The sequence below is a fragment of the Nomia melanderi genome, chromosome 1, assembly GCF_051020985.1.
Source record: "Nomia melanderi isolate GNS246 chromosome 1, iyNomMela1, whole genome shotgun sequence".
NCBI lineage: Eukaryota > Metazoa > Arthropoda > Insecta > Hymenoptera > Halictidae > Nomia > Nomia melanderi.
The window spans coordinates 7,057,762-7,083,201 of record NC_134999.1 but is presented as its reverse complement, the minus strand read 5'-3'; positions in this window follow the sequence as shown (position 1 = coordinate 7,083,201).

Genomic DNA, 25,440 nt, shown 5'->3' with positions numbered 1-25,440 from the left:
GATGGAAACGAGCGAAGTGAGAATGAAGCTAAAGAATAACTACTCGGCATATTTTACACAATTCGCAGCTATTGGCCTAGCAACACCCTCGATAGAAGCTACTCTTCGGCGATGCTACTAGTTTCCAGGTCCACCACGTGGAGGTTGCTGCGAGGGACCCTGGGAGGTGGGTGGACATTGAATTCCACCGACCTCCCTTTCTAAATCTAATACTTATGTTTATCGCACTTATTCTATCGCTCTTAATGTTATACTAAGCCCTCGGCGGCAGTCTTCTTTCTTGAGTCTATTCTGAAATATTTGTAAAATGGCAACAAGGGAATTGTAAATTAACCACAGTAACACAAAATTAAAATTGTATTAAGAGAAAATGAATAATACATCGATGACAAACTAACATTAGATTACAATTAGATTATAAATTGATTATGGTGGGAACTGAAATAAGTAGATGTTAATTAAAAGGTACAGAAGGGTTTGTGTAGTAACACTTTTTACCGTCTGTATCAAAACGATTAAAGTTATGTAAATCAGAAGTACAATTAAATTAAGCTGAAAATAAAATTATACTGATATTAAAGTAAATGGAGGGAAAAAGGAAAGGAACTTTTTACCGAGCGTATTCTTCGAGCAGCAAGATTGCACGTTAAAGGGTTGCTTCTATGCTCTACCCCCATAGAAGTAGAATCTTCTAATCCCCTCAGTCCACTCTGCAACAGAAACTGTCTTGCTCGATTAGTAGCTGAATATAATTTAAGACATTTAGCCTAAATCCTAAAACCTTAATATTCCCTGAAACAGAAGCACCAAGGATTAAATAAAGTAAATTAAAATTAATAAAGATACCATTTTCACCATACAATTGCATCTCATATTCCTCTCAAGCTTCTCTGCAACAGAAACTCACTTATTAGATAGTAAATTTTATTCTTCTACAGGGATATGAATATAAGGAGGGATGTTAAAAAAATGGGACTGTCCACTCTCTATTACACGTGCTATAAAAATCGCGGGAGTGGACCATCTCTTTCGCAACACTAATTTAAAGAATGTTCAAATATTTCAATAATAAACGCGAGAGGTGCATTACTGTTCGCCACGTTAATAAAATATGCAAAGGTCTCAATAAGTCTAAGGTCTCTACTTTAGAAATATAAAATTAAAACGCGGGGGTTTCAGTATCGATCGCAACTCTAATTTATTTAATATGGAATGGATAACTCGCGTGCACCAGTTTCATTATACGCAACGCTACGTTTAAGATCATGGGGCAGCCAATTCGGCTGCGAGGAACCACTGTTCGCAGTAATGCGAACTGCTTTGTGGTTCTTATGGTTTCAGCATACTTTTGAGCATTTTATACAACGCAACTCTAAGACAACGCGAAAAATTATTGTCGCGACACTAAGAAAAACGCGGAAGATCGGTATCGCAACGCTACTTTAATCAATGAGAGTTATATTTAATAAAGAGTATTCTATCAAACGCGTTTATTCAATTCTTCGCAACGCTATCTCAAAATCAAGACAACTACGTGCTAGTTAACATAATCTAGCTTTATATTCAATAGTATTAAACTCAAACGCGGTCAGTGTCTGTCATACGCGAAGTTAATTCTAAAATAATATCAGAAAACAAGTATAAAAATCAATTGTAATCGAAATCGCGATTATATCATTCGCAACTCTACTTCAAACCGCAATATTTATTTCGCAACGCTAATTAAAAGTCGCGAAATGCCCATTGCTGGTCGTTGGGGCGGCTATGGCCAGCCCGATGCAGCTAAAACTACTTCTACTACTACCACCACCATTTCTATTAAAGCTAAAGTGAGTGCAGTGACAAAGTAGTAACATAAAATGACGCTCCATCTGCATGCAGAGATGGAGCGCCATTAATAGTTGCCCTCTTGAGCGACATTTTGTCGGGGCCTCTTCGGCGTACGCCTCTTCGTTTCTTCGGCCGTCCGCCATTGCTGAAACCCTGAGTTTGCTCGATAGCGAATGGCCAATAGCTCGGGAACAGCCATCGACCATTCGACAGTGCAATCGAGCAATTTCGAGCGTTTCGCCTATTCGCGCCTAACACCGATCGCGATCGCGGTATCTATGTGGAACTTGAAAAGTCGAGATCAAGGTTGATCAGCAAACGGCATGCTCCGTTTTGCTATCAACTTTGAACTGATTTTTCAAGTTCCCCGGTAACTGACCATCGTGCAGAAACGAAGGCCAGCACTGGCCCCTGCCTACTTAAATCTAACATTCATTCCAGAGAGTATGCTACCTGCCTACCTATAGCTATATTTAAAAAAGGCAAAAGACACATTCTCACAAACACACGTCATTCCACAACTAATGCACCCGGGTGCGAAAAAACCTAACGTCTAGAGAACGCCCAGAGACGTCGACAATCACATTCATACTCTAATTTATCATTTCCTGAAATCGACTGGCAATGGCTAACGATCTTTGAGAAAATATTTTACTTGGCACGAATGATTGATTGAAATTGATATAATTCTACTGTTCTTTATGTCATTTGGTAACGCAATGAGAGGCAAATATTCTAATCTGTTAACATTTGTACTCTATGAGTGAGGATATAAGGGAACGCGTATATATTCCATGAATAATCTATTGCAAACATAGAATAACATAGAATAAGTGGAATATACACGTGTAAAGAGTATTAATTCAGACTTGGAAGGTATTGTTTGTTACATTTATGCAAATTCCGACGCATTTCCACTTCCTAACCACACACACACAAGTGGAGAATACGTCGGGCATTATACGTTAACCATTGCCAATCGCTCACATGTTTAAATAATAACAATTTCATCATGCCCATTGCTCTCACTCTCCCAAGTAGCACCTGGGCACGTGAGAGAGATCGAGCAACGAACATGGAAACAATATCCTGAAAATCCTAGCTATGAAATCATGTTAGTTTGATTTTTCTATCGGTCTTAGGTTCTTTGATTCTCTATAATGACTATAACTGACTCAAAATTAAGAATTTAATTCTCTAACTTTAGAAATAAATGTGTATATACTAAGAAATAAATATTTTAATATACTAGTATAATCAAAATTTAATGGACAAGGAGACTCTAAGTAAAATTTCAATAAGAATGAATCTATTTTAAACTTTTAACACATTTTCAAAAATCAGGTGATCCCTTTATCAAAGCAGCTGTTTCTAATATCAAAAGAATGTATTACAGAGTATTTGCTTCGATTCAGAGATCTACCCGTCGCGAAATGTTTTCTTGTACATTTGCTATCATGTCCAGCGATTAAACAACTTTAACGCGAATAATCAACCATCTTAATCGATTGCATCTTAGTCAAACTTTAAAACTTGAAGACTATACTGAACTTATTAATACAATTAATGTACCACTAAGTTCTCAGTCGTATTATCTTAATATTCAATCTTGAAAATTGCATTATATCTTACATACAAAACTAGAAAATAAAGTAACATAAAAATCAAAGAATTGTTCCTAGTATTTGCAATTAACGTTAAACGCGACGTACAAGAAAACCCTATCCTATCTAACAAATAAACCAAAAAATGCTACTACTCTCGAATATGCCTCGAGAGGCATATCCGAGTTCACTGCACTCGCAAAATCAAAAACTACTAAAGTGGTACCACCAGTCACCGGTGTCGCTACGGACCTTTTGTCCTACGACATGATCGGAGACTGGAGTAAAAGGAAAGAGCATGCGACTCACCGATTGCTGTGTGCAACCGGCACATGCCTTGGAATGAGCCGCGGTCCACTGCTCTGCATGGCCCTGCATGAATCGCGAATGGTCAATGGTAGTCACTGGTAGCCAGGGGTGAAGGTAGGGGTAGACCACTGGTGCCCAGAGGGGTCCAGGAATTCCCAGGGAGAACCAGGGGAGCTCAGGAGTGTCTACTAGTCCTCTCCTATCCTCTCAGTTCAGGTTAGGCCAGTGGTGGTCACTGGTACCCATGGGTGGAGGTAGGAGTAGGCCACTGGTGCCCAGAGGGGACCGGGCAGCCCCAGGGAGAACCAGGAGAGCTCAGGAGTGTCTACTGGTCCTCTCCTATCCTCCCAGTTCAGGTTAGGCCAATGGTGGTCACTGGAAGCCACGGGTGGTGGTAGGAGTAGGCCACTGGTGCCCACAGAGGTCCGGGTAGTTCCAGGGAGAACCAGGGGAGCTCAGGAGGCCCAGGAGAACTCTCTGGTCAGGAGTTCCCGAGGAACTGAGCTCCTGCTGCCGAACCTGCTCCTTATAAGGTCGACGGTGGACGGGGGTGGTGGTAGGAGTAGGCCACTGGTGCCCACAGAGGTCCGGGTAGTTCCAGGGAGCACTAGGGGAGCTCAGGAGGCCCGGGAGGCCCGGGAGGCCCAGGAGAACACTCTGGTCTGGAGTACCCTAGGAACTGAGCTCCTGCTGCCGAACCTGCTCCTCATAAGGTCGTAGGTGGCCGGGGGTGGTGGTAGGAGTAGGCCACTGGTCCCCACAGAGGTCCGGGTAGTTCCAGGGAGGCCCAGGAGAACTCTCTGGTCAGGAGTTCCCGAGGAACTGAGCTCCTGCTGCCGAACCTGCTCCTTATAAGGTCGTAGGTGGCCGGGGGTGGTGGTAGGAGTAGGCCACTGGTGCCCACACGGGTACGGAAAGTTCCAGGGAGCACCAGGGGAGCTCAGGAGGCCCAGGAGGCCCGGGAGGCCCGGGAGGCCCGGGAGGCCCAGGAGAACTCTCTGGTCCGGAGATCCCGAGGGACTGAGGTCCTGCTGCCGAACCTGCTCCTTATAAGGTCGAATGTGGCCGGGGGTGGTGGTAGGAGTAGGCCCCTGGTGCCCACAGGTGTACGGGTTGTTCCAGAAGAACCAGGGGAGCTCAGGAGGCCCGGGAGGCCCAGGAGAACTCTCTGGTCCGGAGTTCCCGAGGAACTGAGCTCCTGCTGCCGAACCTGCTCCTTATAAGGTCGACGGTGGACGGGGGTGGTGGTAGGAGTAGGCCACTGGTGCCCACAGAGGTCCGGGTAGTTCCAGGGAGCACTAGGGGAGCTCAGGAGGCCCGGGAGGCCCGGGAGGCCCAGGAGAACACTCTGGTCTGGAGTACCCTAGGAACTGAGCTCCTGCTGCCGAACCTGCTCCTCATAAGGTCGTAGGTGGCCGGGGGTGGTGGTAGGAGTAGGCCACTGGTCCCCACAGAGGTCCGGGTAGTTCCAGGGAGGCCCAGGAGAACTCTCTGGTCAGGAGTTCCCGAGGAACTGAGCTCCTGCTGCCGAACCTGCTCCTTATAAGGTCGTAGGTGGCCGGGGGTGGTGGTAGGAGTAGGCCACTGGTGCCCACACGGGTACGGAAAGTTCCAGGGAGCACCAGGGGAGCTCAGGAGGCCCAGGAGGCCCGGGAGGCCCGGGAGGCCCGGGAGGCCCAGGAGAACTCTCTGGTCCGGAGATCCCGAGGGACTGAGGTCCTGCTGCCGAACCTGCTCCTTATAAGGTCGAATGTGGCCGGGGGTGGTGGTAGGAGTAGGCCCCTGGTGCCCACAGGTGTACGGGTTGTTCCAGAAGAACCAGGGGAGCTCAGGAGGCCCGGGAGGCCCAGGAGAACTCTCTGGTCCGGAGTTCCCGAGGAACTGAGCTCCTGCTGCCGAACCTGCTCCTTATAAGGTCGAAGGCTGAACACCGAGGTACGTGAACTGCAGACCGACCGGCGTCACGCGGCCCGATGCACTTGCAAACATGGACAAGCGAACCGGTTAGATGGATACGAGCGGAGTGAGAATGAAGCTAAAGAATAACTACTTGGCATATTTCACACAATTCGCAGCTATTGGCCTAGCAACACCCTCGATAGAAGCTACTCTTCGGCGATGGTACTAGTTTCCAGGTCCACCACGTGGAGGTTGCTGCGAGAGACCCTGGGAGGTGGGTGGAAAACACAATTCCACCGACCTCCCTCCTTATTCTAAACCTTATGCTAAACGCAGTCGTCGGTATCGCACTTAAAAATAATCCCACGTCGGCTGTCTTCTTTCTTGAGTCTGAAATAAGGGAGTATCCCACGGCGGATGATCGACGTCTTCTTTCGCACGCTTAATTCTAACGCAGTTCAACCGCAGCGCATACTTTTATTATACAATCATCGCAGTACAGGGAGGGAATCAAGGAAGAAGTCCTTGATTCGTGCGTGAGGCGAATCAGAGAAAAAGTCTCTGACTCAGCAAGCTCAAAATGAGGGGCTACAATCATAATTCGGACATAGTTTCGCCTTATAAGACTACGCATCTGTCGCAGATATGCCGAGCAATTAACGGACCAAGAAGCAAAGAGAGCGAATCAGGAAAGAAGTCCTTAATTCGACAACTGGGAAAATCGGAGAAGAAGTCTCCGATTAAAAAGGAGGGTGACGCGAGCAAACCGTGATCAGACCAGCCAGACCACAGTCCCGAGTTACGGTGCTCTTCCTCTTTCGGATCAGCGGACGGCGACGTGCCCTTCGTAGGCTCCCGTTAACTTCCCAACGTCCGGCCCTGCGGCCAGACCGCAGGACTAGGGGCGGATTACGAAGAAGTAGGATCCTAGGAAGAGCAGTGCCGTGAGTCGTCGGCGCGAGCACCACCCGGCTCACGGTGTGGCCGTCATGATCTTACTCGCGAGTCCGAACACCGAGATACGTGAACTGCAGACTGACTGGCATCACACGGCCCGATGCACTTGCAAGCATGGTCAAGTGAACCGAATAAATGGAGACACAGGCGGAATCAGAGAAAGAAGCTAAAGAATAACTACTCGGCATATTTAACACAATTCGCAGCCATTGGCCTAGCACCATCCTCGACAGAGACTACTCTGACGGCGATGGTTCTAGTTTCCAGGTCCACCACGTGGAGGTTGCTGCGAATGAGACCCTGGGAGGTGGGTGGAAATTCAATTCCACCCACCTCCCGTTCTTATTCTAAATCTTATTATTAACGCACCTAAAACTATCATAGTCAATATATTATACTGCTTCTTGAACCTGTACGGAAATACAACACTAACAAATTTGTAAAATGATCGTGAGGTAACTGTAAATGCCCTGCAGTAATGTTAAATAACGATTATATTATGAATAAATTAATGATGTGTCAATGTTAAAGGAAAATTAAACTAAGAGTATACTAAAATTAGACTGAAATTGTATTAAAAATACATTAGAATTAGTGCTGAAACAAATAAGAAGGATAAGCTAAAGGAACTGAAACAGAAACTGTCTTATTCGATTAGTGGATGAATACAATTTAAGAAATGGAGCCTAAGAAAAATTATACGATTTTTCCTTACCATTGCAGTTATAATATTCCCTGAAACAGAAACACAAAGGATTAAATAAATTAAATTAGAATTAAAATTAAGATATATTCCATTTTCCCCTGAGAATTGCATCCTCTATCCCACCCAAATTCCTCTGAAACAAAAACTCACTTCATTAGATAGTAAGTTTTGTTCAATTACATGAAATTGAATAGGAGGATGGATATTTAAAATATGGGACTGTCCACTCTGTACATTATATATGCTATAAAAGTCGCGAGAGTGGACCATTTATTTCGCAACACTAATTTACGGAATATAAAAGTATTTCAATAATGAACGCGAGAGGTGCATTACTGTTCGCCACGCTAATTAATAAAATGAGCAAAGTTTTCAATAAGAAGCGCGAAAAATGTATGATTAATCGCAACGCTACTTTACAAATATCATACAATAAAAAGGCGAGGGTTTCAGTATCGAACGCAACTCTAAATTATTTCATTTAAAACGAATAACTCGCGTGCACCAGTTTCTTTATACGTCACGCTACATGTAAGAATACGGGGCAGCCTTTTGGGCTGCGGGCTATAATGTGCAGCTGTTTTAGCTACAAAGAACCACGTTTCGCAGTAACGCAAATTGCTCTGTGGTTCTTATGGTTCCAGCATATGTTTGAGCATTTAATACAACGCAACTCTAAGACAACGCGAAAAATCGTGGTCGCGACTCTAAGAAGACCGCGATCTACCGATTTCGCAACGCTACATTAATAAATGGATATTATATTTAATAAAGTACGCTTTGTCAAACGCGTTTATTCAATTAATCGCAATGCTATCTCAAAATCAAGACAACTACGTGTCACTTAACATAATTGCGCTTTATATTTAATAGTATTAAAGTCAAACGCGATCAATGTTTGTCATACGCAAAGCTATCTTTAAAGCAATTTCAAAAACCAAGTACTAACAATAGTTGTAATCGAAATCGCGATTATATCATTCGCAGCTCTAATTCAAACCGTAATGTTTGTCTCGCAACGCTAATTAAAAATCGCGAAATGCTCATTGCTGGACGTTGGGGCGGCAATGGCCAGCCCAATACAACTACAACTACTTCTACTACAACCACCACCATTTCTATTGAAGCTAAAATGAGTGCAGTGACAAAGTAGTAACATAAAATGACGCTCCATCTCCATGCTAAGATGGACCGCCATTAATAGTTGCCCTCTTGAGCGACACTTTGTCGGGGCCTCTTCGGCATACGCCTCTTTTTTTCTTCGGCAGTCCACCATTTCTGAAACCCTGAGCTTGCTCGATAGCGAATGACCAATGGCTTGGGAACAGCCATCGATCATTCGACAGTGCAATCGAGCAATTTCGAACGATTCGCCTACTCGCGCCTAATACCGATCGCGATCGCGGTATCCATGTGGAACTTGAAAAGTCGAGATCAAGGTTGATCAGCAAACGGCATGCTCCGTTTTGCTATCAACTTTGAACTGATTTTTCAAGTTCCCCGGTAACTGACCATCGTGCAGAAACGAAGGCCAGCACCGGCCCCTGCCTACTTAAATCTAACATTCATTCCAGAGAGTATGCTACCTGCCTACCTATAGCTATATTTAAAAAAGGGGCAAGAGACTCATTCTCACAAACACACATCACTTCACGATTGTCTCTGATGCACCTGAGTGCGAAAGAACCTAACGCCTAGAGAGAACGTCCCGGGAAGTTCACCAACAACCACATTCTCATACTCTAGTATATCAATTCCTGAAATCGACTGGCAATGGCAAACGATCTTTGAGAAAATATTTTACTTGGCACGAATAAGTCATTGAAATTAATATAATTCTACCCTTCTTTATGTCGTTTGGTAACGTATGGACGATCAAAGTATTCTAATATGTTAATATTCGTACTCTATTGAGTAAGGGAATAAGGAAAAGTGTGTATATATTCCACAAACAATTTATATATTTCATTTACAGTAACTGGAATATATATGTATAAAGAGTATTTGTCATATTATAAAGTCCGACGCATTTCCACTTCCTAACCACACACACACACACACACATACGCTGACCATTGCCAATCGCTCACATGTTTAAATAATAACAATTTCATCATGCCCATTGCTCTCACTCTCCGAAGTAGCACCTGGGCACTTGAGAGAGATCGAACAATGAACATGGAAACAATATCCTGAAAATCCTAGCTATAAAATCATGTTAGTTTCTGATTTTTCTAACGGACTAATGTTCTTTGGTTCTCAACAATTACTTTAATTGACTCAGAAATAAGAATTTTATTCTCTAACTTTAGAAATGAAGAGTGTACTAATGTACAACTACAGTAATATTCGATAAAACAATAAGAGAAATTGAAATTTAATAGAAAATGAGACTCTAAGTGAAATAGCAATATGAATGATTCTATTTTAAACTTTTAACACATTTTCAAAAATACTTAGGTGATCCCTTTGTCGAAGCAGCTGTTTCTAATATCATAAGAATGTTTTACAAGTAGTTGCTTCGATTCAGAGACCTAACCGTCGCGAAATGTTTTCTTGTACGATATTTATTGTGATATTTCAGCGACTAAATTAACTTTAACGCGAATAATCAATCATTTCAATCGACTGTATGTTAGTCGAACTTTAAAAATCAAAAAGCAGACTGAACCTATTGATACAATTAATGTACCACTAAGTTCCCAATCTTATTATCTGAATATTCAATGTTGAAGGTTGTGTTATATCTTACATATCATAGTACAGAATAAAGTTACGTTACTCGTAATTCGGTAAAAAGTCAAAGTATTGTTGCTAGTATTTACAGTTAACTTTAAACGCAACGTACAAGAAAACCCTATCCTATCTAATAAATAAATTAAAATATGCTACTACTCTCGGGTATGCCTCGAGAGGCATATCCGAGGTCACTGCACTCACAAAATCAAAAACTACTAAAATGGTACCACCAGTCACCGGTATCGGTACGGACCATTCGTCCTACGACATGATCGGTGACTGGAGTTAAAAAGAAAGAGCATGCGACTCACCGATCGCTGTTCGCAATCGGTACATAGCTTAGGAAAAGCCGAGGACCACTCGTTGGCATTCACCAGTACTGGCCACCATGGATCTGCATTAATCCCGACTGATCGATGGTAGCCAGTAGTGGTCACCAGTGCCCCAGAGTGAAGGTAGGAGTAGACCAGTGATGCCCAGAGAGGTACAGGGTAGACCAATGTAGCCCAGGGTAGCCCAGGGTAGCCCAGGGTAGCCCAGGATAGCCCAGGATAGTCCAGGATAGTCCAGGAGGGTCTCCTGGTCCTCCCCCATCCTCACAGTTGAAGAGTTCGCGAGGAACTGAGCCCTCCACTGTCAAGACTGTCCTTATAAGGTCGGAGGTCCCCGCCATACTCGCGACCTCCTTGAGTTCAACATCAAAAGCAATTTCTTGTTTGACCGTTTGCACTCAACGATTTTATAGGAACCTTGGCTTTTGTTATTAACACACTGCGCGCCTGCCCCGCGATGGTGGAGGATTTTTAGTCTATTATTTAATTGTTAATCCTACGTTAATGTAACATTTTACATATATTTAACAAAAATACAAAGTAAAATTACAAAATCGAATTTATTATTCTTTTCCATTGGTTATAAATTTCAGTATGATTGATGTTTAACAATGTATCAATATAATCATTGACGCCCATGTTTTAGTATCTGAAATTTAATCGGCGCACAATGTCTTAATACAATTTAATACAATCCCGCAGCCGATTAGCCTAGCAGCATCCTCGATGGGAATGTACTCCATCGGCGATGCTGCTGGTTTCCAGGTCTACCACGTGGAGGTTGCTGCGAATGAGACCCTGGGAGGCGGATAGAAATTCACTTCCATCGACCTCCGTTTCTAATTCGACATCTTATTATCAACGCATTTTTGGGTTTCGCACTTAAAAATAATCCCACGCCAGCTGCCTTCATTCTTGAGTCTGTACTGAAATGCAGGAACACATAGCAATAAATAGTAATATGGGATTAATAAAGCATAATTAGTAAATAAAGCGATGTATCCCACGGCGGTCGATCGATGTCTTCTTCCTTGAGCCTGAAATAATGTATCCTAGAGCGGATAATCGACATCTTTTTTTGCACGAACAATTCTAATTCAGTTCACGCTCAACGCATTACTTATATTATACAATCATCGCAGTATGGGGAGTAAATCAAGGAAGAAATCCTTGATTCGAGCATGAGGCGAATCAGAAAAGGAGTCTCTTATTCAACAAGAGCAAAATTGGGGGATTACAATCTTAATTCTGACGCAGTTTCGCCTTATAAAACGATACATTCGTCTCACATATGCCGAGCAATTATGGTGACAAAAGGCACAGGAAGGGAATCAAGGAGGAAGTACTTGATTCGATATGAGAGAAATCAGAGAAGAGGAATCTGATTGGAAATAGGCAATATTACGGTAATGCGAAGCAAACCACTATCAGAATTAAAATAAAGAATAACTACTCGTCATACTTTACACAATTCGCTGCCATGAAGGTCGGGGGTAGTTATATGACTTAGCAGTGATGGGACTCCAGGACGAGGTCTAATAGGTTCCAAGGCTATATCCGGCTGACCGATGGGACGGTCGGGATACTTTAGTTCGAAATTGACTTTAGACTATACAACCCAGGTTGCCAAAGTGGAAAACTTGGATTCCGTTGGCCAGAATTGCCAGCAAGGTCGGGGGAGCCATTTGTCTTAGCAGTGATAGGACTCCAGGACGAGGTCTCATAGCTTCCAAGGCTACATCCGGCTGACCGATGGGAGGGTCGGGATACTTTTGGTCGAAATTGACTTTAGACTATACAAACCAGGTTTCCAAAGTGGAAAACATGGATTCCGTCGGCCAGAATTGCCAGGAAGGTAGGGGGAGCCATTTGACTTAGATGTGATGGGACTCCAGGACGAGGTCTCATAGGGACCAATGCTACATCCGGCTGACCGATGGGAAGGTCGGGATACTTTTGGTCGAAATTGACTTTAGACTATAAAATCCAGGTTTCCAAAGTGCAAAACTTGGATTCCGTTGACCAGAATTGCCAGGAGGGTCGGGGGAAGCCATTTCGACTTAGCAGTGATGAGACTCCAGGACGAGGTCTCATAGGTTCCATGGCTACATCCTGCTGACCGATGGGAAGTTCGTGATACTTTTGGTCGAAATTGACTTTAGACTATACAATCCAGGTTTCCAAAGTGCAAAACTTGGATTCCGTCGGGCAGAATTGCCAGGAAGGTCGGGGGAAGCCATTTGACTTAGCGGTGATGGGACATCACGACGATGTCTCATAGGGACGAAGGCTACATCCGGCAGACCCATGGGAAGTTCGGGATACTTTTGGTCGAAATTGACTTTAGACTATGCAATCCAGGTTTCCAAAGTGCAAAACTTGGATTCCGTCGGCCAGAATTGCCAGGAATGTCTTGGATAGCCATTTGACTTAGCAGTGATGGGACTCCAGGACGATGTCTCATAGGGTCGAAGGCTACATCCGGCTGACCGATGGGAGGGTCGGGATACTTTTGGTTGAAATTGACTTTAGACTATACAAACCAGGTTTCCAAAGTGGAAAACTTGGATTCCATCGGCCAGAATTGCCAGGAAGGTCGGGGGAAGCCATTTGACTTAGAACTGATTGGACACCAGGGAGCGGTCTCATAGGGACAAATGCTACATCCGGCTGACCCATGGGAAGTTCGGGATACTTTTAGTCGAAATTGACTTTAGACTATCCAAACCAGGTTTCCAAAGTGCAAAACTTGGATTCCGTTGACCAGAATTGCCAGGAGGGTCGGGGGAAGCCATTTCGACTTAGCAGTGATGAGACTCCAGGACGAGGTCTCATAGGTTCCATGGCTACATCCTGCTGACCGATGGGAAGTTCGTGATACTTTTGGTCGAAATTGACTTTAGACTATACAATCCAGGTTTCCAAAGTGCAAAACTTGGATTCCGTCGGGCAGAATTGCCAGGAAGGTCGGGGGAAGCCATTTGACTTAGCGGTGATGGGACATCACGGCGATGTCTCATAGGGACGAAGGCTACATCCGGCAGACCCATGGGAAGTTCGGGATACTTTTGGTCGAAATTGACTTCAGACTATACAAACCAGGTTTCCAAAGTGCAAAACTAGGATTCCGTCGGGCAGAATTGCCAGGAAGGTCGGGGGTAGCCATTAGACTTAGCAGTGATGGGACTCCAGGACGATGTCTCATAGGGACGAAGGCTACACCCGGCTGACCGAAGGGAAGGTCGGGATACTTTTGGTCGAAATTTACTTTAGACTATACAAACCAGGTTTCCAAAGTGCAAAACTTGGATTCCGTCGGGCAGAATTGCCCGGATGCTCGGGGGAGCCACTTGACTTATCTGTGATGGGACTCCAGGACGAGATCTCATAGGGACCAAGGCTACATCCGGCTGACCGATGGGAAGGTCGGGATACTTTTGGTCGCAACTGACTTTAGACTAAACAATCCAGGTTTCCAAAGTGGAAAACTTGGATTCCGTCGGCCAGAATTGCCAGGAAGGTCGTGGGTAGCCATTTGACTTAGCAGTGATTGGACACCAGGGCGAGGTCTCATAGGTTCCAATGCTACATCCGGCTGACAGATGGGAAGGTCTGAATACTTTTGGTCGAAAATGACTTTAGACTATACAAACCAGATTGCCAAAGTGGAAAACTTGGATTCCGTCGGCCAGAATTGCCAGGAAGGTCGGGTGTAGCCATTTGACTTAGCAGTGATGGGACTCCAGGACGAGATCTCATAGAGACCAAGGCTACATCCGGCAGACCGATGGGAAGGTCTGGATACTTTTGGTCGAAAATGACTTTAGGCCATACAATCCAGGTTTCCAAAGTGGAAAACTTGTATTCCGCCGGCCAGAATTGCCAGGAAGGTCGGGGGAGCCGTTTGACTCAGCTGTGATGGGACTGCAGGACGAGTTCTCATAGGGACCAAGGCTACATCCGGCTGACCGATGGGAAGGTCGGGATACTTTTGGTCGAAACTGACTTTAGACTAAACAATCCAGGTTTCCAAAGTGGAAAACTTGGATTCCGTCGGCCAGAATTGCCAGGAAGGTCGTGGGTAGCCATTTGACTTAGCAGTGATTGGACACCAGGGCGAGGTCTCATAGGGACCAATGCTACATCCGGCTGACAGATGGTAAGGTCTGAATACTTTTGGTCGAAAATGACTTTAGACTATACAAACCAGATTGCCAAAGTGGAAAACTTGGATTCCGTCGGCCAGAATTGCCAGGAAGGTCGGGTGTAGCCATTTGACTTAGCAGTGATGGGACTACAGGACGAGATCTCATAGAGACCAAGGCTACATCCGGCAGACCGATGGGAAGGTCTGGATACTTTTGGTCGAAAATGACTTTAGGCCATACAAACCAAGTTTCCAAAGTGGAAAACTTGTATTCCGCCGGCCAGAATTGCCAGGAAGGTCGGGGGAGCCGTTTGACTCAGCTGTGATGGGACTGCAGGACGAGGTCTCATAGGTTCCAAGGCTACATCCGCCTGTCCGATGGGAGGGTCGGGATACTTTTGGTCGAAATTGACTTTAGACTATCCAAACCAGGTTTCCAAAGTGGAAAACTTGGACTCCGTCCGGCAGAATTGCCAGGACGGTCGGGGGTAGTCACTTGAATGAGCAGTGATGGTACTCCAGGAAGAGGTCTCATAGGTTCCAAGGCTACATCCGGCTGAGCGATGGGAAGGTCGGGATACTTTTGGTCGAAAATGACTTTAGACTATACAAACCAGGATTCCAAAGTGAAAAACTTGGATTCCGTCGGCCGGAATTGCCAGGATGGTCGGGGGAGCCATTTGACTTAGCTGTGATGGGACTCCAGTACGAGGTCTCATAGGGACCAAGGCTACATCCGGCTAACTGATGGGAAGGTCGGGATACTTTTGGTCGAAATTGACCTTAGACTATACATTCCAGGTTTCCAAAGTGGAAAACTTGGATTCCGTCGGCCAGAATTGCCAGGAAGGTCGGTGGTAGCCATTTGACTTAGCAGTGATTGGACTCCAGGGCGAGGTCTCATAGGGACCAAGGCTACATCCGGCTGACGGATGGGATGGTCGGGATACTTTTAGTCGAAATAGACTTTAGACTATACAATCCAGGTTCCCAAAGTGGAAAACTTGGACTCCGTCTGGCAGAATTGCCAGGAAGGTCGGGGGAAGCCATTTGACTTAGCAGTGATAGCACTCCAGGACGAGGACTTATAGGGACCAAGGCTACATCGGGCTGACCGATGGGAAGGTCGGGATACTTTTGGTCGAAAATGACTTTAGACTATACAAACCAGGTTGCCAAAGTGGAAAACTTGGATTCCGTCGGGCAGAATTGCCAGGAAGGTCGGGGGTAGTCATTTGACTCAGCAGTGATTGGACACCAGGGCGAGGTCTCATAGGGTCCAAGGCGACATCCGGCTGACCGATGGGAAGGTCGGGCTACTTTTGGTCGAAATTGACTTTAGACTATACAAACCAGGTTTCCAAAGTGGAAAACGTGGACTCCGTCGGGCAGAATTGCCAGGAAGGTCGGGGGTAGTCATTTGACTTAGCAGTGATGGGACTCCAGGACGAGGTCTCAGGTTCCAAGGCTACATCCGGCTGACCGATGGGAAGTTCGGGATACTTTTATTCGAAATTGACTTTTGACTATACAAACCAGGTTTCCAAAGTGGAAAACTTGGATTCCGTCGGTCGGAATTGCCAGGAAGGTCGAGGGAAGCCATTTGACTTAGCAGTGATAGCACTCCAGGACGAGGTCTCATAGGTTCCAAGGCTACATCCGCCTGTCCGATGGGAGGGTCGGGATACTTTTGGTCGAAATTGACTTTAGACTATTCAAACCAGGTTTCCAAAGTGCATAACTTGGATTCCGTCGGGCAGAATTGCCAGGAAGGTCGTGGGTAGCCATTTGACTTAGCAGTGATTGGACACCAGGGCGAGGTCTCATAGGGACCAAGGCTACATCCGGCTGACCGATGGGAAGGTCGGGATACTTTTGGTCGAAATTGACTTTAGACTATACAGTACAGGTTTCCAAAGTTCAAACCGTGGATTCCGTCGGGCAGAATTGCCAGGACTGTCGGGGGTAGTCACTTGACTTAGCAGTGATGGGACTCCAGGACGAGGTCTCATAGGTTCCAGGGCTACATCCGGCTGACCGATGGGAAGTTCGGGATACTTTTGGTCGAAATTGACTTTAGACTATACAATCCAGGTTTCCAAAGTGGAAAACTTGGATTCCGTCGGCCGGAATTGCCAGGAAGGTCGGGGGAGCCATTTGACTTAGCTGTGATGGTACTCCAGGACGAGGTCTCATAGGGACCAAGGCTACATCCGGCTAACTGATGGGAAGGTCGGGATACTTTTGGTCGAAATTGACCTTAGACTATACATTCCAGGTTTCCAAAGTGGAAAACTTGGATTCCGTCGGCCAGAATTGCCAGGAAGGTCGGTGGTAGCCATTTGACTTAGCAGTGATTGGACTCCAGGGCGAGGTCTCATAGGGACCAAGGCTACATCCGGCTGACGGATGGGATGGTCGGGATACTTTTAGTCGAAATAGACTTTAGACTATACAATCCAGGTTCCCAAAGTGGAAAACTTGGACTCCGTCTGGCAGAATTGCCAGGAAGGTCGGGGGAAGCCATTTGACTTAGCAGTGATAGCACTCCAGGACGAGGACTTATAGGGACCAAGGCTACATCGGGCTGACCGATGGGAAGGTCGGGATACTTTTGGTCGAAAATGACTTTAGACTATACAAACCAGGTTGCCAAAGTGGAAAACTTGGATTCCGTCGGGCAGAATTGCCAGGAAGGTCGGGGGTAGTCATTTGACTCAGCAGTGATTGGACACCAGGGCGAGGTCTCATAGGGTCCAAGGCGACATCCGGCTGACCGATGGGAAGGTCGGGATACTTTTGGTCGAAATTGACTTTAGACTATACAAACCAAGTTTCCAAAGTGGAAAACGTGGACTCCGTCGGGCAGAATTGCCAGGAAGGTCGGGGGTATTCATTTGACTTAGCAGTGATGGGACTCCAGGACGAGGTCTCAGGTTCCAAGGCTACATCCGGCTGACCGATGGGTTGTTCGGGTTACTTTTAGTCGAAATTGACTTTTGACTATACAAACCAGGTTTCCAAAGTGGAAAACTTGGATTCCGTCGGCCGGAATTGCCAGGAAGGTCGAGGGAAGCCATTTGACTTAGCAGTGATGGGACTCCAGGATGAGGTCTCATAGGGACGAAGGCTACATCCGGCTGACCGATGGTAAGGTCGGGATACTTTTGGTCGAAATTGACTTTAGACTATAGAAATCTGGTTTTCAAAGTGGAATCTTGGATTCCGTCGGGCAGAGTAGCCAGGAATGACGGGGGTAGCTGTCATTTGACATAGCTGTGATGGGACTCCTGGACGAGGTCTCATAGGGACCAAGGCTACATCCGGCTGACCGATGGGATGGTCGGGATACTTTTAGTCGAAATAGACTTTAGACTATACAATCCAGGTTCCCAAAGTGGAAAACTTGGACTCCGTCGGGCAGAATTGCCAGGAAGGTCGGGGGAAGCCATTTGACTTAGCAGTGATAGCACTCCAGGACGAGGTCTCATAGGGACCAAGGCTACATCCGGCTGACCGATGGGAAGGTCGGGATACTTTTGGTCGAAAATGACTGTAGACTATACAAACCAGGTTTCCAAAGTGGAAAACTTGGATTCCGTCGGCTGGAATTGCCAGGAAGGTCGGGGGTAGCCATTTGACTTAGCATTGATGGGACTCCAGGACCATGTCTCATAGGGACGGAGGCTACATCCGCCTGACCGATGGGAACGTCGGGATACTTTTGGTCCAAATCGACTTTAGACTATACAAACCAGGTTTCCAAAGTGGAAAACTTGGATTCCGTCGGGCAGAATTGCCAGGAAGGTCGGGGGTAGCAATTTGACTTAGCAGTGATGTGACTCCAGGACGATGTCTCATAGGGACCAAGGCTACATCCGGCTGACCGATGGGATGGTCGGGATACTTTTAGTCGAAATAGACTTTAGACTATACAAACCAGGTTTCCAAAGTGGAAAACTTGGATTCCGTCGGCCGGAATTGCCAGGAAGGTCGGGGGAAGCCATTTGACTTAGCAGTAATGGGACTCCAGGACGAGGTCTCATAGGGACCAATGCTACATCCGGCTGACCGATGGGAAGGTCGGGATACTTTTGGTCGAAATTGACTTTAGACTATACAAACCAGGTTTCCAAAGTGGAAAACTGATTCCGTCGGCCGGAATTGCCAGGAAGGTCGGGGGTAGTGATTTGATTTAGCAGTGATGGGTCTCCAGGACCAGGTCTCATAGGTTCCAAGGCTACATCCGGCTGACCGATGGGAAGGTCGGGATACTTTTTGTCGAAATTGACTTTAGACTATACAAACCAGGTTTACAAAGTGGAAAACTTGGACTCCGTCGGGCAGAATTGTCAGGAAGGTCGGGGGTAGTCATTTGACTAAGCAGTGACGGGACTCCAGGACGAAGTCTCAGGTTCCGAGGCTACATCCGCCTGTCCGATGGGAGGGTCGGGATACTTTTGGTCGAAAATGACTTTAGGCCATACAAACCATGTTTCCAAAGTGGAAAACTTGTATTCCGCCGGCCAGAATTGCCAGGAAGGTCGGGGGAGCCGTTTGAATCAGCTGTGATGGGACTGCAGGGCGAGTTCTCATAGGGACCAAGGCTACATCCGGCTGACCGATGGGATGGTCGGGATACTTTTCGTCGAAATTGACTTTAGACTATACAATCCAGGTTTCCAATGTGCAAAACTTGCATTCCGTCGGGGCAGAATTGCCAGGAAGGTCGGGTGTAGTCATTTGACTTAGCAGTAATGGGACTCCAGGACGAGGTCTCATAGGAACAAGGCTACATCCGGCTGACCGATGAGAAGGTCGGGTTACTTTTGGTCGAAATTGACTTTAGACAATACCGTCCAGGTTTCCAAAGTACAAAACTTGGATTCCGTCGGGCAGAATTGCCAGGAAGGTCGGGGGTAGCCATTTGACTTAGCAGTGATTGGACACCAGGTCGAGGTCTCATAGGGACCAAGGCTACATCCGGCTGACCGATGGGAAGGTCGGAATACTTTTGGTCGAAATTGACTTTAGACTATAGAAATCAGGTTTTCAAAGTGGAATCTTGGATTCCGTCGGGCAGAGTAGCCAGGAATGTCGGGGGTAGCTGCCATTTGATATAGCTGTGATGGGACTCCTGGACGAGGTCTCATAGGGACCAAGGCTACATCCGGCTGACCGATGGGATGGTCGGGATACTTTTAGTCGAAATAGACTTTAGACTATACAATCCAGGTTCCCAAAGTGGAAAACTTGGACTCCGTCGGGCAGAATTGCCAGGACGGTCGGGGGTAGTCACTTGAATGAGCAGTGATGGTACTCCAGGAAGAGGTCTCATAGGTTCCAAGGCTACATCCGGCTGAGCGATGGGAAGGTCGGGATACTTTTGGTCGAAATTGACCTTAGACTATACATTCCAGGTTTCCAAAGTGGAAAACTTGGATTCCGTCGGCCAGAATTGCCAGGAAGGTCGGTGGTAGTCATTTGACTTAGCAGTGCTGGGACTCCAGGACGAGGTCTCAGGATCCAAGGCTACATCCGGCTGACAGATGGGAAGGTCGGTATACTTTTGGTCGAAATTGACTTTAGACTATACAAACCAGGTTTCCAAAGTGCAAAACTTGGATTCCGTCGGGCAGAGTTGCCCGGAAGCTCGGGGGAGCCACTTGAATTATCTGTGATGGGACTCCAGGACGAGATCTCATAGGGACCAAGGCTACATCCGGCTGACCGATGGGAAGGTCAGGATACTTTTGGTCGAAATTGACTTTAGACTATACAAACCAGGTTTTCAAAGTGGAAAACTTGGATTCCGTCGGCCGGAATTGCGAGGAAGCTCGGGGGAGCCATTTGACTTAGCTGTGATGGGACTCCAGGACGATGTCTCATAGGGACGAAGGCTACATCCGGCTGACCGATGGGAAGGTCGGGATACTTTTGGTCGAAACTGACTTTAGACTAAACAATCCAGGTTTCCAAAGTGGAAAACTTGGATTCCGTCGGCCAGAATTGCCAGGAAGGTCGTGGGTAGGCATTTGACTTAGCAGTGATTGGACACCTGGGCGAGGTCTCATAGGGACCAAGGCTACATCCGGCTGACAGATGGGAAGGTCTGAATACTTTTGGTCGAAAATGACTTTAGACTATACAAACCAGATTGCCAAAGTGGAAAACTTGGACTCCGTCGGGCAGAATTGCCAGGAAGGTCGGGGGAGCAGTTTGACTCAGCTGTGATGGGACTGCAGGACGAGTTCTCATAGGGACCAAGGCTACATCCGGCTGACCGATGGGAAGGTCGGGATACTTTCGGTCGAAATTGACTTTAGACTATACAATCCAGGTTTCCAATGTGCAACACTTGCATTCCGTCGGGGCAGAATTGCCAGGAAGGTCGGGTGTAGTCATTTGACTTAGCAGTAATGGGACTCCAGGACGAGGTCTCATAGGTTCCAAGGCTACATCCGCCTGTCCGATGGGAGGGTCGGGATACTTTTGGTCGAAATTGACTTTAGACTATACAAACCAGGTTTCCAAAGTGCATAACTTGGATTCCGTCGGGCAGAATTGCCAGGAAGGTCGTGGGTGGCCATTTGACTTAGCAGTGATGGGACTCCGCGACGATGTCTCATAGGGACGAAGGCTACATCCGCCTGACCGATGGGAGGGTCGGGATACTTTTGGTCGAAATTGACTTTAGACTATACACACCTGGTTTCCAAAGTGGAAAACTTGGATTCCGTAGGGCAGAATTGCGATGAATGTCGGGGGTAGTCATTTGACTTAGCAGTGATTGGACACCAGGGAGAGGTCTCATAGGGACCAAGGCTACATCCGGCTGACCGATGGGAGGGTCTGGATACTTTTGGTCGAAATTGACTTTAGACTATACAAACCAGGTTTCCAAAGTGGAAAACTTGGATTCCGTCGGCCGGAATTGCCAGGAAGGTTGGGGGTAGCCATTTGACTTAGCATTGATGGGACTCCAGGACCATGTCTCATAGGGACGGAGGCTACATCCGGCTGACCGATGGGAAGGTCTGGATACTTTTGGTCGGAAATGACTTTAGACTATACAAACCAGGTTGCCAAAGTGGAAAACGTGGATTCCGTCTGCCAGAATTGCCAGGAAGGTCGGGGGAAGCCATTCGACTTAGCAGTGATTGGACACCAGTGAGAGGTCTCATAGGGACCAAGGCTACATCCGGCTGACTGATGGGAGGGTCGGGATTCTTATGGTCGAAATTGACTTTAGACTATACAATCCAGGTTCCCAAAGTGGAAAACTTGGACTCCGTCGGGCAGAATTGCCAGGAAGGTCGGGGGAAGCCATTTGACTTAGCAGTGATAGCACTCCAGGACTAGGTCTCATAGGGACCAAGGCAACATCCGGCTGACCGATGGGAAGGTCTGGATACTTTTGGTCGAAAATGACTTTAGACTATACAATCCAGGTTTCCAAAGAGCAAAACTGGCATTCCATCGGGGCAGAATTGTCAGGAAGGACGGGGGTAGCCATTTGATTTAGCAGTGATGGGACTCCAGGACGAGATCTCATAGGGACCAAGGCAACATCCGGCTGACCGATGGGAAGGTCTGGATACTTTTGGTCGAAAATGACTTTAGACTATACAAACCAGGTTGCCAAAGTGGAAAACTTGGATTCCGTCGGCCAAAATTGCCAGGAAGGTCGGGGGAAGCCATTCGACTTAGCGGTGATTGGACACCAGGGAGAGGTCTCATAGGGACCAAGGCTACATCCGGCTGACCGATGGGAAGGCCTGGATACTTTTGGTCGAAAATGACTTTAGACTATACAAACGAGGTTGCCAAAGTGGAAAACTTGGATTCCGTCGGGCAGAATTGCCAGGAAGGTCGGGGGTAGCAATTTGAATTAGCAGTGATTGGACTCCACGACGATGTCTCATAGGGACGAAGCCTACATCCGGCTGACCCGTGGGAAGTTCAGGATACTTTTGGTCGAAATTGACTTTAGACTATACAAACCAGGTGCCCAAAGTGGAAAACTTGGACTCCGTCGGCCGGAATTGCCAGGAAGGTCGGGGGTAGTCATTTGACTTAGCAGTGATTGGACACCAGGGCGAGGTCTCATAGGGACCAAGGCTACATCCGGCTGACCGATGGGCAGGTCTGGATACTTTTTGTCGAAATTGGCTTTAGACTAAACAATACAGGTTTCCAAAGTGGAAAACTTGGATTCCGTCGGCCAGAATTGCCAGGAAGGTCGGGGGTAGCCATTTGACTTAGCAGTGATTGGACACCAGGGCAAGGTCTCATAGGGACCAAGGATACATACGGCTGACCGATGGGTGGGACGGGATACTTTTAGTCGAAATTGACTTTAGACTATACAAACCAGGTTTCCAAAGTGGAAAACTTGGATTCCGTCGGCCGGAATTGCCAGGAAGGTCGGGGGAAGCCATTCGAGTTAGCAGTGATTGGACACGTGGGCGAGGTCTCATAGGGACCAAGGCTACATCCGGCTGACCGATGGGAAGGTCGGGATACTTTTGGTCGAAATTGACGTTAGACTATACAATCCAGGTTTCCAAAGTGGAAAACTTGGATTCCGTCGGGCAGAGCTGCCTGGAAGTTCGGGGGTATCCATTTGACTTAGTAGTGATGGGACTCCAGGACGAGGTCTCATAGGGACCAAGGCTACATCCGGCTGACCGATGGGAAGGTCGGGATACTTTTGGTCGAAAGTGACTTTAGACTATACAAACCAGGTTTTCAAAGTGGAAAAATTGAATTCCGTCGGCCGGAATAGCGAGGAAGGTCGGGGGAGCCATTTGACTTAGCTGTGATGGGACTCCGGGACGGGGACTCATAGGGACCAATGCTACATCCGGCTGACCGATGGGAAGGTCGGGATACTTTTGGTCGAAAATGACCTTCGACTATACAGTCCAGGTTTCCAAAGTGCAAAACTTGCATTCCGTCAGGGCAGAATTGCCAGGAAGGTCGGGGGTAGCCATTTGACTTATCTGTGATGGGAGTCCAGGACGAGGTCTCATAGGGACCAAGGCTACATCTGGCTGACCGATGGGAAGCTCTGGATACTTTTGGCCGAAAATGACTTTAGACAATACAATCCAGGTTTCCAAAGTGCAAAACTTGGATTCCGTCGGGCAGAATTGTCACTAAGGTCGGGGGTAGCCATTTGACTTAGCAGTGATGGGACTCCAGGACGATGTCTCATAGGGACGAAGGCTACATCCGGCTGACCGATGGGAAGGTCGGGATACTTTTGGTCGAAATTGACTTTAGACTATACAAAACAGGTTGCCAAAGTGGAAAACTTGGATTCCGTCGGCCGGAATTGCCAGGAAGGTCGGGGGAGTCATTTGACTTAGCTGTGATGGGACTCCAGGACGAGGTCTCATAGGGGCCAAGGCTACATCCGCCTGACCGATGAGAAGGTCGGGATACTTTTGGTCGAAATTGACCTTCGACTATACAATCCAGGTTTCCAAAGTGCAAAACTTGCATTCCGTCAGGGCAGAATTGCCAGGAAGGTCGGGGGTAGTCATTTGACTTAGCAGTGATGGGACTCCAGGACGAGGTCTCATAGGTTCCAAGGCTACATCCGGCTGACCGATGGGAAGGTCGGGATACTTTTGGTCGAAATTGACTTTAGACTATACAATCCAGGTTTCCAAAGTGCAAAACTTGGATTCCGTCGGGCAGAATTGCCAGGAAGGTCGGGGGTAGCCATTTGACTTAGCAGTGATGGGACTCCACGACGATGTCTCATAGGGACGAAGCCTACATCCGGCTGACCCGTGGGAAGTTCGGGATACTTTTGGTCGAAATTGACTTTAGACTATACAATCCAGGTTTCCAAAGTGCAAAACTTGGATTCCGTCGGCCGGAATTGCCAGGAAGGTCGGGGTAGTCATTTGACTTTGCTGTGATGGGACTCCAGGACGAGGTCTCATAGGGACCAAGGCTACATCCGGCTGACCGATGGGAAGGTCGGGATACTTTTGGTCGAAAGTGACTTTCGAATATACAATCCAGGTTTCCAAAGTGCAAAACTTGGATTCCGTCGGGCAGAATTGCCAGGAAGGTCGGGGGTAGCCAATTGACTTAGTAGTGATGGGACTCCAGGACGAGGTCTCATAGGTTCCAAGGCTACATCCGGCCGACCGATGGGAAGGTCTGGATACTTTTGGTCGAAAATGACTTTCGACTATACAATCCAGGTTTCCAAAGTGCAAAACTTGCATTCCGTCAGGGTAGAATTGCCAGGAAGGACGGGGGTAGCCATTTGACTTAGCTGTGATGGGAGTCCAGGACTAGGTCTCATAGGGACCAAGGCTACATCTGGCTGACCGATGGGAAGGTCTGGATACTTTTGGTCGAAAATGACTTTCGACTATACAATCCAGGTTTCCAAAGTGCAAAACTTGCATTCCGTCAGGGCAGAATTGCCAGGAAGGACGGGGGTAGCCATTTGACTTAGCTGTGATGGGAGTCCAGGACTAGGTCTCATAGGGACCAAGGCTACATCTGGCTGACCGATGGGAAGCTCTGGATACTTTTGGCCGATAATGACTTTAGACTATACAATCCAGGTTTCCAAAGTGCAAAACTTGGATTCCGTCGGGCAGAATTGCCAGGAAGGTCGGGGCTATCCATTTGACTTGGCAGTGATGGGACTCCAGGACGAGGTCTCATTGGTTCCAAGGCTACATCCGGCTGACCGATGGGAAGTTCGGGATACTTTTGGTCGAAATTGACTTTAGACTATACACACCAGGTTTCCAAAGTGGAAAACTTGGATTCCGTCGGGCAGAATTGCCAGGTTGGTCGGGGGTAGCCATTTGACTTAGCAGTGATTGGACACCAGGGAGAGGTCTCATGGGGACCAAGACTACATCCGGCTGACCGATA